A 15477-nucleotide genomic window follows, 5' to 3' on the forward strand; every position below is an offset into this window, starting at 1 on the left:
GGGTTAAAACTGTGATTGCCATTATTGATTTCACTTGCTAATAAACAATATTCTAAGTAACGAAAGAAAGAGGAAACCTAGAAGTCTATTTCTAAAACAAGTATATGTGAAAAAAAAAAGTTTTTGTGAAGGTTAGTGCACTTAATATCATCAAAAATACACTAGAACAGTGTAATTTAAAAAAATCAGGAATATATTTAGGTACACTTCTCAAATGAATATCAAGACATATACAGTCAGTGTTTCTAGAAAGTACATAACATTAAAAACCTAAAATGAAGAAACAAAAATGCAAATTTCATTCCGAATCTTTTTTTTTTCCTTATCTAGAGCAAGCTGCAGGGGAATATTCTGTTTTACCTGATATGACACATATGAGCCTTGCTTAGGGAGATCAACTGTCTTACAACTCAAGGTCAGTGCATAGCAACATCTGTTACATATGTCTAGGTCTATTAGGCAATTCTGCCATGCTGCCAAATAACAAATCTGCATTACGATACATGGTACACATGTAGTACCCTTCGGGAATGGTTTTTTCTAATTGTTTGCATAATAGCTATTTAATGTAGCTTAGCATATTATTTAATATGTATCTTTTGTTTAGATTGTGGATGGGTTATAAAGAGATGACTATTTCTGAGTAATTAATTACAATAATATTTTCCAAGGAGTACTGGGGCACTATGTTTCATTTTGTTTTCTATTCTCTATGTTTTTGTCAGCTATTAAGGGAGTTGTTTTTCCAAATATAGTCCTAGATCTTGCCATTCCTGAGCTGAAGCTCACTGGAATGTAATTTAGACGTATAAAGTCAAGGAAGGGAAGACAGCCTAGCTGGTAAAAGGGATGGGAGGCATGTCCTATAAGGAGAGGCTGAGGACACTTGGGTTGTCTAGTTTGGAGAAAAGGAGGCCAAGAGGTGACTTCGCTGCTCTCTGCAACTTCCTGTGGAGGGGAAGTGCAGAGAGAGGTGCCAGTATCCTCTCCCTGGTCCCAGTGACAGGAAGGATGGGAACAGCATGAAGATGCTCCATGGGAGAGTCAGATTGGACACCAGGAAACATTCCTCACTGTGAGCGTGTTCAAACACTGCAACCGGCTTCCTAGAGAGGTGGTTGATGCCCCATGCCTGTTTGTGTTCAAGAGGCATTTGGATAATGCCCTCAATATAACATGCTTTAATTTTTGGTTATCCTTAAAGTGATAAGGCAGTTGAACTACATGATCTTTGTAGGTCCCTTCCAATTGAACTATTCTATTCTACCTCCTCTTTAACAAGAGATGCTGTAGAAAGCCTATTTTTACAGAGGTGAAAAAGTAAAAAGTCTTTCTTAGGAAAGATAACACAGCTTTGCGTTCTCAGACAGAAATGGAAAGAAGGAAGGCTAGCTGATAGCTACTTATGATTAATATGTTTGGATAAAGATTTTAGGAGAATTAGACAGGATACAGACTACTCCAGCATAGAGTGATTTACAAAGAGCCAGGCACAAAGCCTAGAAGGGTTTGGAAGAAAGGGGAAGCTGTGGACAAGCTAAGGATGGCTGGAAGAATAAGAGAAAATACTGTGCCAAAGGAGATAAACATCTTTGAGATGAAAAGCAAACATTTTTTTTCTTTTTTTTCTTATTTTTTTATTTTAATTTCAACATCTGATGCCAGGGTTTCCAACATATAATTTCATTCTTTCAGCACAAAAAACAAAAAAGTGAACCTCTGTTTTGATGGGGGCAATGTTACACAAATTCTGTAGAGGAAGAATAGCCAAGGAGAAGCAAAAAGAATTCTGTTTCAGTTCTAAACATCATTATTAATGAGGGAAATGTATTTAGTTTGGCCAAACTCTTGGATAGTCTCTAGACTATCTTCCTTGATAGGAGAGACTCCTATCTCCTGTAGTAGAGACTGAAGCAGTATCCAGAGGATTTAGTTAGCCTTCTCTGTCACAGAATGATTAAATGGTCAGATCATGTTATTCTTTCTGGACCAAGAGGGTGCTGCAGTGAAAAATAAATGCTGTGGGAAAAAAATTCTTATGATTTATGATGTATGGCCCAGATATGTGAGATCCAAAGCAAAGTAATATTTTTTTTTCTGTAGCTGTAATTTTAACACATTGCTTGTACTAAAGTTTGCTTAAAATACTCCAATTCCACAGAACCATCTTCCACCTAATTTTAGTAGTTATTAGATACATCCTCTGCAAGGAAGCTGAAATTCTTCTATGTGAAAAGGTTTAAGCTTATGAATTAAAAAGAAACTAACTAACAAAAAACAAAACAACAAAAAAAAAAAGAAAGGTTTGAAGTTACCAATAAATAGTCATTAATATGAACTCAAGCAGACTGATGTATTTCAGTAAGTTTGAGAGGACTGCTAATTTGAAAGGCCAAGAGATGTGGTCATGCAAGCAATAGAGAAGTAAATTTTAAAGGCGTATTGGAAAAGGTTAAGTGTGTTAAGAAATGTGAAATCTGAACACATTCTGAAAGAAAGAGAAAAAAAAATGTCCAGAGAGAAATGAAATGGAAGTATAAGTACTGGCAGTTGATGAGAAATTATGGACTTCTTCATACTACTTTGTTCTTACAAAGAAAGATTTAGTCCTCAATTGCAGCCACAGCTGGTAGAATGTGACTTACATTGTGACATTATAATTAAGCTTTGCAGTCTAAAAACCTGCTCTGGATATGATATATATATATAAAAAAATAATCTAAGTAAATTTATGTCTTTTTTTTTTTTTTTTTTTTAATAATTTCAGTTCAGTCACTAATGGGGTTCTGCAGGGCTCCATTTTAGGGCTGTTTCTCTAATGTTTTCATAAATTACTTGGATGCAAGACTCAAACATATACTAAGTAAGTTTGTGGACAACACTAAATTAGGAGGAGCTGTTGACTCCAGCCAGGGCAGAGATGCCATACAGAGAGAGCTTGACAAATTAAAATTAGAGGGCTGCCACTGTATAAGAAGGACATAAAACAATTAAAGTGTGTCCAAAGAAGGGCTAAGAAAATGGTGAAGAGTCTAGAGGGGAAGACACATGAGGAGTGGCTGAAGTCCTTTGGTTTTTTCAGCCCAGAGCAGAGGAGGCTGAGGGGAGGCCTCATGGTGGCCTGCAGCTTCCTCATGAGGGGAGTGGAGGGGCAGGCACTGAGCTCTGCTCTCTGGGGACAGTGACAGGACCCGAGGGAATGGCATGGAGCTGGGACAGGGGAGAAATCATATTCCACTATGATGGAATTTTTGTTCTGGTTCTGAGACAAGCAAGAGTTCGGAGTTATCTGATTCTCAGTGTTTTAGGAAAAGCAGTAGTCAAAAAAAAGTTTCAGAGGAAGGCCTTCCTGTATCATTGGAAGGCACTGTTCTGTAATGTTTGAAAATTGACAAAGAAATTAAATAAATTCAAGAATATTAAAGAAGATATTTTTCTAAGGTGGAAACAAAATGTGTTTGAAAGCAGATAAGCTATTTGGAGTCAGCTATTCTCTCAATATGCTAACTGTTGGTGTCTATGAAGAAAATTCAATTACATTATTATTGCCAGGCTTACTTTGTGTTACATTTTACTGTCTTCAAATTGCACTATTTTCTGCATTTTTAATAATATTGCCAAAGTTAGGATAGCACATTTTATCCCAGAATTCCAAGAGTCATATAATTATGAATGCTCATTGTTTGCCCCTTAGATTTTAAAAAGGACACATTTTTGCATCTCCCCCATCATTGCCTGTTGCAATTAGAAAAATGATGCAGAGCCCCCACTTTGATTTTCTCCATCTAGCATGTGTAGGCTTCAACAAAGGACTTGCTCATTGACAATGTTCCTGGTAAGACCACCTTATCTGTCATAGTTAGTTATTCCCTGATTGAGCCTGTCTGTTCACCACATAAAAAATTTTCTCTAGAGTGGTGACCTTCACTCTCAGAATTTCTTCTGCCTGACAGCTGGAGTTTGGCTGTGCACTTAGTTGAGGAGTTGATTGTAATTGGAGGTGGAAAATGCTCAGGAGACTTTACTGCTGACCTTAGACCTACCTGTAATGCATGTTTCCAAAGCTGAGCACTCTGGTGGTATGAGTAGAGAATCATATAGACATTATCAATAAAACTATATTAATATTGTGCATAACAGGGAGAGTGGATAGGAAAGAGGAGCATTTTGAAAGGATGCTGAAGATTAGATTAGGCAGATGAAACTGGATAAGGGTAAGAAAAACAAACAGGAAAATTAAATACAGTGTAAGCTTAGATATACCTTACTTATAGATTTGTCATAGAGACAAAGTATTGAAAGCATAGTGGAAAAAAGAGAGGCATTCTACAGAGAAAATGTGGTAGTTTTAAGGTTCTCTAATTTACCAAACAGGACACTTGTTTGCTAGTCATTATAATTAGAACAGCCATAGTGAAGTATTTACACAACAATAAGAAATAGAAAACTACAGGATAATGATGCTGATTAAAGCAGCATTCTCCGTATATTCAAAAGTAAAGGAGGACAAAACAGAACAAAATTGAACCACAAGATCTGCCATTTAGAGCACAGTCTTCTACCCACTGTTGTTCTGAAGTCTCCCAAAAGACATATCATGATGCTGGAATAAATTTAGCTAAAATGAATGGGAGCTACCTCATGGTCAACTTCACTTACCTACTTGCTTTAGGTAGCTTCCTGTTGTAAATATGAAGAGCTGACATAAGCCCCAGACAATCTTGCTGTACATTATTACATATATATGCATAAAAAAACACATTTTAATGGTAAAAATTACCAGTCACATCATGGTGCTTTTTCTTTGTTCTGTCTTTACAATGTATTACTAAAACGTAATCTGTTAGATGAGTCCCTAGTAATGTTCCTTGAGACAGACTCTGTTTGAATGTACTAATGTCAACCCTGATAAAGAAATGCCCTTCTGACACTGTACATGTGTACATATGGATAACACAAAGTAACACTAGTTTTTCCTAAGGTACTGTCACAGCTTTTATAATTCAGGATGAAGGTTTAAAAAACTTGCATTCTTACAAAGTCTTTCTGTAATTCTATTCCTATGACTGGAATGACATTTTCAAACTATTTCCTACTTTTTTCACCACATCTGAAGCTGTAGTAACTACCACCAGGCTGCATGCAATGAACCGAGGTTTTGACACTTCACAGAGACACATACCAGAAAAAGAATTATATTATTTTCTTAACCTACTTAGTTAAAATATTGTAAGTCCTATAATGAACAAGAGTTTAATCGTGCATATGAATAAAAATACTTAATAACTACTAGATAAATACTTCTTTCTCTTTTTCCAATCCTTAAAGGGCATAAGAAAGCTTGAAATCAAATTCTGTATTCTTCTTTAAAGAAACCATATATTTTGCTTTCCTTTTTCTGCAGGAGATTGAATTTAATACAATAATGCAGTATGGATGACTCATCTGACAACAGTTCTGCAGAAGTACTGTTGGGTGGTCTCAGCAATAGCTCATAGATTATACACTAAAGAAGGGGAAGAACAAAGGATGCTGTCTGTCCTAAAGAGTTAATAATATAATGATGGACAGAAAAAGAATCATTGACTAAAACAGACATATGGAGGGGAACAAAAAAACAACAGGAGTGCACTGATAAACACAAAACCAAGTGATTTTTGAACAGAGTGCAACCTCTATGCTGTCATAGCTAAGAATTTCAGACCCTTTTTCTAGAGTCTTCCCCCTACTGTCATAAGAAACTGTTTAGATGAGTAATTGAAAATGAACACAAAGCAGACATGAGTTGAAACAAGATGAATGTCTTAAGAATTTGATAGGTTGTATACTGATAATATTTTATAACGTGCTTCTAGATCAAGTCCTTCTAGTTGTAAATGTGCATTTTAAAACCATCATGATAGACAAGTCTGTGTTTCTGGAGAGGAAAGCAACTAATACAGACAATAGCTGAGCAAGAACTGATTAAAATGATGACTGTGCAAGTACTTCTCTCCTGTAGCATGAAGCAGACAAACACACAGGAGCTTTGGCATGGCACATCTGAAATTGCCGTAAATTTCTCCCTTGAAGTGTTAACTGAAAATACATATTATAATGTTTAAGCTGTAGAAATGCAATGACAGTGAAATCAACTACAGCACTCAATATGCCTGTAACTGTTGACTTAAAAAAAAAAAAAAGCCTTAATGTAATAACTCTCAGGTACTGAGCACATCTGTTCTCAGTGTCAAACCTTCCAAAAGATCAAAAGTCTGCGTTGACTCTGTGGAATCATTCTAGAACATTATCACTATATAAAATGAAAATTCTTTGCTTAGAGAGGTAGTATTTTATTAAGGTGATGCAATATAGTGCAATATTCATTTTCAGATGAGTCTAAGCGAAGTCTAATAAATCTATCAAAGGCTTTTCAATTTGATTTGTACTACTTGTTGTTTTTTGTGGTGGTTTTTTTCAGACCTCAGGAAGGACACCCATGTATGTTAGAGCTGGGTGAGTTTGGTTTTTTGTTTGTTTGTAGCTTGTGCTTTTTTTTTTTTTTTTAAACTGCATTACTTCCTGTATACTATGACACTTCATTTCTGGATCTGCTTATAAAGTTTTTAAGCTGTTTCACTTTAAAGCAGCGTATTTCAAGCATTAGTAACATTTAGAATGGAAAAGCTGAATGCCTCCCTCTCAACAAAATCTCAGGAAGGAGATAAAAGGAAAACATCTCCAAGTCAACCCAGGGGAGGGAGAATTATGGCACAGATTTCTCCCGTCTGCTAATTTTGGTTCATTTCCATATTTATTTCCGTTTTTGTCTTGTGCAGATTATGAAAGCTTTAGATTTTGATTTTACTCAGCGCTTCAGAACTTTAGTGAATATAAGCCAAAATGCCTCAAGTCAGAGACATAATTAGGAATTGGTCTTTCAGCCAAAGAAAATCTTAAAAGGCTGCCCTCTTATTGACAGTCTTAAGCATCTGTTCAGAAAATACTATAATCTGAACAACCTATTCATTAATGTGGGTACATTAAGATCCTCAACTTACTCATAATTTCTGTTCAAAACCACTAAATCGATGTTCCAATTATTTCAGTAGCATAGACATCATAAGCTTATTGTTCTTGAGGCTGCACATAAACTACATCAATCCTCCCTACAAATTTGTCAAACAGCTAAGTCATCTGGTAGGAGCTCAAGTTGTGTTGGCTGCAAATATCAAGCAGCCACTTTGGTGCTGCAGCTTTATTTAGGCTGATCCTAAGCAGAAAGTTAAAGGTAATTTCATTTTTGTAATTTTTATACCTAAATTATTATTAGTAGTAGTAGTAGTAAATTCTTTGTAAGTAGCTGCAGCTTCCTGATTTGCTGAAAATTATGTTGATATTTCTTTGAAGACTTCTAGGTATTCTGCCATACAACTTCAAAAACTAATCTCAGTCCAGTGCGTATCACCCCTTCTTCAGCTCTAAACAACTCCTAAGGAAAAAGAATTAGGTAATTTTCTGCCATTGTGAAAACTAGTCATGGCAGATCGGTTGCTTTGTGATAGAAATCAATCATGTTCCGATGATATCAGTGGCTAACACCCAATTTGACTATTGCAAAATTCACTTCTGTGGTGTATTTATCTCTTGGTTAATATGAGATCAGTCCTGGAGCTCTCTAAAGGAGTTTCCAATACAAGAAGGGATTAACAAGAAACAAGAAAGAACTTGACATACAGAATATAGGACTTGACCTTTTTTTTTTTTTTTTTAAACTGTAGTGTCTCATTTTAGTGAAGAGTTACACACTCTTAGACCTTCCATTTTTAAGCATAGTAAAGGGCCCTTCAGGTTCAGAATAACTGAATAACTCAGGTCATTTTTAAGTAAGCAAACCTGAAAGGCAATTTGATTGCTCAGGAAGAGGTTAAGAATGGAGATTTTCTGGAAACTAAATTGCAGTATTCACTTTAAAGACAGCTGAAGGATCTTCTGAACTTTGAGACGTTAATTATGAACCTGGCTATACAAAACATATAGCTATAGTCTCTACCCTAACTGCCTTTTTTTCTTCTGTGAATAAATAGCACATACATTGTCATTAATGTTTCTATGTTCCTTTTCAAAAGATATGTAATCATTGAAAGGATAATACAAATACCAGAACAGATTTTCTACATTATAACAGAAACCCATAAAGGGTTCTGTTATTTCATTTGTTTTGCATTTATATAGAAGAAATACTAAAATACTTTTTACCATATTTGTGTGTTCTTTTCCTGTCTTGTGCCTCACCACAAAGAATTTGTTAGTCTTATTCAATGCCTTTCTTTGATTTAACAGACTTTACCTGCATTCCGTTTCCCTTAGTATGAGGGGGAAAAAAAAAAAGTAATTATGTAAACTGTATATTACAGCCTTCCAAACTGAATTTTTATTCTTTCTAAAGGAATGTGACTGTCACAGGAGAAAACTACTCAGTTTACATAGCTTCAGCCAAATCATGATTGAAGCATTTTATTGATTTGTTAATGATATATTATTAGACAACAATGAATGGACTATACATTCAAAACCTGTATTAGTGCAACAGATAAACAATAACACTAAGTTGTTATGAAATGTTGAGAAACAACAAATTTCTAAATGCTGTTCTGTAGCTAACCTCAAGGTATTGTAATCACACAAACACAGGTATGCGTGCACACACACGCATGTGTGCACACATTCCTACAACTTCATGCACTCATAGGCCCCTAGTGTGACCCATTTCTCCAACATTTGTCTTTGCTATCATAGCTCCCTTTACTTTAGGTACTCGCAGATGCACCTGCTTGTTCTTTTTCTCATATTTTACTGAAAAGATTATTCTAGAACTAGCTTAATCTTATACTTTAATCACTCACAGTCAGTGACAAAGCAAGGACCTATTTCCCTGGATTTTCAAAACACAAGTGTGTGTTTAGATTCAGAAGTTAGAGCTGGATATTCATAAACTTCAGCATGAGTCAAGGTTTACAGATCTACCCGAGATCAAATCTTACCAGGAGTTAGATTAATTTCAACTTGCTAGCAGGATCACAGATGGATTTTCTCTGAACAAAGACCTGAGCTTGAGAAGGAACTTTGTACATTGGGGCAGTGCTGTTTTGATCTTCATTTTGATCTTCATCTTCATTGGATGGGGTGGTTTGGGTTGTTTTCCGTTTGACTTCTTTTTAGCAGATACTACTGAGGAAAAGATATGCCATAGATGAGAATATAGAATTAGTGAAACTTATTTGTCTTTCCCTTAAAATGGATTACAGCTTCCTTAGAAAGAAATGGACTATATATTGAACTATATATATGGACTTAATATTTGATGATTTTTTTTTCTGTTGTTGTTCCTTGTGTTTTGTTGTTGTTGTTATCTGTAATATAAAAAATCAAGTCTGGATCCAAGAAGCTGGTGTTTCTCAGGCACAAGCAAACTAACCTAGTTAACACAGTTGACAGAGTCAGCCAGTCTTCTTGGTTCCAGTGGTGTTTGATCGCATTGATATCAGACTCTATTACTGTGGCTGAGTAGAGATGTGTTGTTTCAGCATAGCTCTGCTGAAGCACTTCCAGCTAGTATCAGTGGCAATTTGTCTTTTGGGCATCCAGAAATTTCTATGGTTCCCCGAGGAACCATGCTGACCCAAATGTTTCTGAAGTTACTGTAGGCTGTTTCTTGAATAGCTCTATTAGAGGCTTAGGCTGGTGTACAACTGTTAGAAAGGTGTTCTCTGACTATATATCTTAAGCTCTTTAACAATTGTAGGAGATGGTACACCCCTCAGCCTTTAAATGTAAAAATCCCATAAGAGCTTTTTATAGGACTGATGCTTTGAGTTACAAGCTCTCCAGCAGATAGATTACATCGTCCTAGTTTTCAGCATGAAAAAGTCAATTCTGGGTAATAATAGTATTAGAGAAATACATTTCCTTTAAATATTGCTGTCCTGGTTCCAGTTAGGACAGAGTTAAGTAGCTCATAGTAGCTGGTAGGGTGCTATGTTTTGGATTAGGATGAGAAGAGCGCTGATAACATGCTGATGTTTTAATTGTTGCAGAGCAGTGTTTACACCAGGCCAAGGACTTTTCGGCTTCTTGCTCTGTCCTGCCAGCGAGCAGGCTGGGGGTGCAGCAGGAGCTGGGAGGGGACAGACCCAGGACAGCTGACCCAAACTGGCCAAAGGGGTATTCCATACCATCTGACGTCATGCTAAACAATATATAGGGGTGGCTGGCCGGGGTGGGGGGGCCGGCTGCTCGGGAATAGGCTGGGCATCGGTCAGCGGGTGGTGAGCAATTGCATTGTGCATCACTTGTTTTCTTACACATTATTATTGTTAATACTATTACCATTATCACTATTATTATTATTATTGTTATTATTATTTTCCTGTCTTAATAAACCGTCTTTATCTCAACTCACAGGCTTCACTTTCCCGTTTCTCTCCCCCATCCCAGAGAGGGAGGGGGGAGGGTGAGCGAACGGCTGTGTGGTGTTTAGCTGCCAGCCGGGTTAAACCACAACAATTGCTTATATAAAAATATTGTAACACTTCACTAAAAGAACTGTCAGAACATTGTTTCAAAGTTAGAAAACTCTGGAATTTGCCAGTGAACCTTGAGACAGCCTTTGTGCAAATGCATTGATCGACAGAAATTGAGACACAATAGGTGTATATACAGAGCTGTACATTGTTTGCTGTGCACTTTGAGCAAATACAGCATTCTCTTCCTACCTTGCAGTCCACCCTAGTCTGTGTTTAACCCTCCTATCATCCGACACATTTAGCTTGTGTGTTGAAGGTTCCAGCACAGAGCACCAGAGTCCAGTCTTTTTTCCATATATGCGTAGCGCTTGTCAAACTGCCAAGAATTGTCGTAGGACTCTTTGTTATTTTAAGTATTATATGTTAGAACCTCTCCTAATACAAATATGTATTGCAGTGTTCTTTTCTTCAGGCTGCTCGTTCCAGACCCCATTTACCCAGTCCCCATTAGGGCTCTCTCCTCCTCAGCTTCCTAGTTTGGTAACCTTTCCTTTCTAGTGTGTCTCTGCCAGTATCCTTCCTTCCTCAGAAAGAATAATTTCTGTCTGCTTCCTGTTTCTCACCAAGTCATTTTCTCTTTTCTCTACCCAATCTGAAAACAACCTATCTCATGCCAGGGTTTTCCCTGTTTAGCCCACTATATCATTTGTTTGGTCATAGTTCTTTATTCACAGTCCATGTCCGTGTAACCTGTGTCTCTTTATGTTTCCCCTCCTTATGGATCAATCTGTCTCACAGCTGAATCAATGCTGGCCACATCAATTAACATTTTAGTTCTGTCTTAACCTTTCCCCTCTTCTGTAATAAGTAAGGTATTCCTGACCAAATCCTATCAAATTTTGGATATCTTTCTCATAACACAATAAGACACATGATGAAATAACGCATTTCATCAGAGAAACTGTTAGAATCACTTAGCTCCATTAAAAGTTACTTTTCCTTACCTAGCAATGACTAGCAAAAACTTTGAAGTCTTCCAAAATTTAGCCTAAGTAAAAGCATACTAGATGTAATTCCACAGAAAATGACTTTTTAATTGCTGTTCCATTCTATGAGTGAAAATTCTATTTTCATTCCTACACACCACAGTTGAACAACCTTGCAAATAGGTGATGCTATAGACCATTGATAATATAAACAACATTTGCTGTTATATTTAAAGACCTTGTGATTTCCATAACCCCTCTATTGTACTCTAAAAAGAAACATGGAACAGACAATTATCAAGCAGTAAAAGGAAATTGCTTACAGAGCCTTAGAAATGAGATATCAAGTTTAGAGCCTTTTGTTCTTGCTTTGACAGATTTTTATTTTTATTGTACATATTTTGTCTTTTTAACATGATTTGTGAAGCATGTGCTTACAGTAATAGTAACAATAAACATAACCAGAAGCAGATTTTTGAAACACTAATAATAAAAACAGAATTTTTAAAAATAACTTTGCTAAAAATATTCTATAACTAAAAAAGGATATGAAGATTTCAGTAAATCAACATATGGATGCCAATGTGCTAATATCGGTATAGTTCAATTGTGTCCCTACCTTATTCCTCAACAAATACTACCATTTCAATTCTTTAGCCGAATTCCATTTTTGAAAAAGCCAGGTTATTTTAAGAGTTCTATCTATATAAAATTCAGGTGAAAGTTATAGAAAAATGAGATGATAAAAAAAAGTCCTCTGGAAAGAATTTATCGTTAAAAGTAATACCTATCCAACTTCACTGTAATACTATTAGAAGAAAAAGCATTCTCATGAATGCTCTTTGTTTTGTAGCACTTGGTTCTATTTCTTTACACAAACGTTAAATAAAGTGCTGCAAAAGCAAAAAGTAGCATATGCCAAATACATAGCAGGAAAGAAGCAAGAAATAAATCCCTTCAGCTCTTTTCAAGTCAATAAATTATCAATAACAGTGAAGGAAGAGCCTGCAGAGAAATTAATGCCTATGAGAGGGAGAAAAAATGCATACAAGATTGGAAAAAGAAAGGGAAAAAGAAAAACTTTGGAAAGCTTCAGCTTTCCAGAAAAGAGTTTAAGAATGGTTATCCTGCTAACTATATAAAAGTTAGGCATATTGTGTAAAGTGATTTACCTAGTCAATGGACAAAGACAAAACTCCTGAGGAGTGTCTAAAATATGGATATTAAGAACAACTGCAACTACGTACTTATCTTGCAAAGGGAGCTATGTGGGCAAGGATAAATTTAGGACAAAAGAATCACATACTAGTCGAATAATAAGAGACAACATGCTTAAAAACTAGTACAGAGATGAACCTTAAACTGTAAGATTAAAAAAGGTCATGGTTAACTTAAATGTTCCCCATTTCAAGACTACTATGTTGCAAGTAATAAAATAGAGTAAGTTAAAAATCTTCAAAAGGCCCATTACCAGAAGTGTTCATAAGAGGAAAAAACAGCTATTTTTGGTGAAAAGGGCTTAAGTATAGAGCATTGAGCCAACTTTGAAAACAGTCTTGCTCTGTGATACTTTATACAGATGATGTAAGCAGTGTCATATCATGCACATGCAGTGATGAGTCTGTATGAAACACTCCTCTGTGGAGAAGTGAGAAGTCACCTGTGTGAACCAGCCACAAGACTTTCTCTAGGTACGGCTCTGCTGCCTTCACTTCACATGTCACAGCTGGTTAGGCTAGCACATACCCTCTCTATAAACAATATGTGATAAAATTAAGTCTTCAGAATAAAGGGGGTGAAAACAGTAGTTAGACTGACTTGTAATAACATGTAAAAATCAAGCCATTAAATTTGCAATCTTATTTGACATTGATACAGATAATTATATTGTGTTACATCATATTTTTAAAAGCTGTTTCTAATCATTTCAGCTGATCATCCAGATCATTTCACCTCGGTGTGTTGTGGGTGAAACCTGGCAGGCAGCTCAGCCCTACATGGCTGCTCACTCACACCCAGCAGTGATGAAAAGCATTGGGAAGATAAAAATGTGAGAACTTGTGGTCTGAGATAAGCAGTTTAATAGATAAAGCAAAAGCTATGCACACAAGGAAAACAAAACTAGGAATTCATTCACTACTTCCTATCAGCAGGCAGATGTTCAGTCATTTTCTTGAAAGCAGGGCTCATCACATGTAGCAGTGACTTGGGAATACAAATGCCAAATCCAAAACATGTCATTGTACAAGATACTATGAAGAAATTTATTAAGTGTCTTAGCAAAAAACAGTACATGATGGAAACTGGTGCAGATAACCAGAGACAATTTGAACACTGATAATTTTGTACCTAATTTTGTAACATAACAGTTGTAACAACTTGTATTGCCTTCAGAAGTTAGGGGTGAGGAAGGATTAAGATGGTATGTTTCCTGTCTGAAAGTAGATTTTATCTCTTTGGTATGTTTTTCATCAGCTCATTTTTCTCCTGTGTTCTAGGGGAACAGGGTCTGAGACAATTAATTTTTAGACAGCTAGCATAAGCTAAAGCCTTTGGTCAAGTCTTCTAAAAGAAGCAAAATATATAGAACTCTACTTTGAGGTGAAATATATTTCAAGGAATTGATTTTTTTCTGTCCCGTTTTTTTTCCATACTTTTCTACCCAAAATGATTTTTTCTATTATTGCCACATCCTTTTAAGCATTGGAAGATCTGTCTTATATCCATCTTAGTCCACTATCGAAACTCAAGATAATTCAGCTTTTCTTTTTGAAAGTGACATCATTTTAAATAGCCTAGCTATTAAACACCAAAATATATTTTCTTCAAATGGCCTTACAATGCTAAAGCAGCATCTTTATCCCAATTGCATTCTGCTGAAACGGTTCTTCAGATATGGTACCATTAAAGCAATCTCTATGTTTGGCTATTGTTTAAAGATTTTTTCTGGCGTTCAGTAATACCTGGTTCTCATCATGCCATATTTTTATTCATTTCAAATTGTTCCTCATGTTGTACATTCAAATAGAACACCAAGAGAGATTATCAACCCATTATTGTAACCTATATAATGATTTTAATTTTAATTCTTAGGCAAAATTAATGACTTGAAAACAAAGATCCAAATAGCTCTCATCACTCATTATTTTTTATTTTCAATAAATAATTAAATAAAAGTTCCGTTTTCTCATGGGGGATCTATGTCCCAAAGAACAGCAATAGTTTTTAAAGTCTCAAAATTTTTAATAAACAATTAGCAATTGCCTTAATGAATGAAGACACTTTAAAGTGAAAAATGTGAAACAGATTCTCAAACTTTAAATTGTTCAAATGTTTTCTAAGATCTCCACTTTCTTTTTGTGTAACATTAATGTCCACATTTTTTTTATATATTCCTTCTTTTGAAAAACACTTATTTTTGTCATTGTGTCCTAACAATAGCTCCTCATGATTTGGTTTTATCCCTCCTCATTGAAAACTGTTATTGTCACCTTCAAATATGAGCTCTGATTAAAAAAGCCTTACTGAGAAACAAATCCTATTAAGATATATGACAAAACTAAATTAATTCACTCTTTAGGGAAGGAGGAGAGAGGTAATTTTAAAACTCATGTCAAAGATAAAGTTCACTGTAATTAAGATTGTTTTCTTTTGGTAACTCAAGTCTACCATTGTAACCACCTTTCTGAAGTACTGTTCTAATTCTGCTATTATGTTTCCTGGTATAAAGTTATGAATTTTGGTTATATTCTAAGCAGATGTAAATTGGAACATTTTTCAGGCTGTATTAAAAAGTTATGTTCTGCCTACCACAGTGAGAGTCAGTAGCCACTTGTTACTAAGAATAAATTGACTTCAACATCCCTTTTTTTTGTTTGTTTATATTTCTTATATAGAAATACTTTTACTGTCTGCAAAGAATCCATCATTGGCTATTACTCTTCACACGTAGAAATTGACCCTATCCCAAGCCAAAATTGCTAAGC

General features: G+C 35.6%; 1 long non-coding RNA gene across 1 annotated transcript in view; it reads left to right on the forward strand.

Annotated features, from left to right (window-relative positions):
* The window catches only part of LOC310898705, a 200121-nt gene that overhangs the window by 128326 nt on the left and 56318 nt on the right, over positions 1-15477 (forward strand). The window contains exons 14-15 of the long non-coding RNA XR_014583567.1: positions 331-415; positions 6461-6495. This is a non-coding gene — a long non-coding RNA (uncharacterized lncRNA). The remainder of the gene's footprint in view (positions 1-330; positions 416-6460; positions 6496-15477) is intronic.

This window comes from Anser anser, assembly GCF_964211835.1.
Source record: "Anser anser genome assembly, chromosome: 4".
NCBI classification, from domain to species: Eukaryota; Metazoa; Chordata; class Aves; order Anseriformes; family Anatidae; genus Anser; species Anser anser.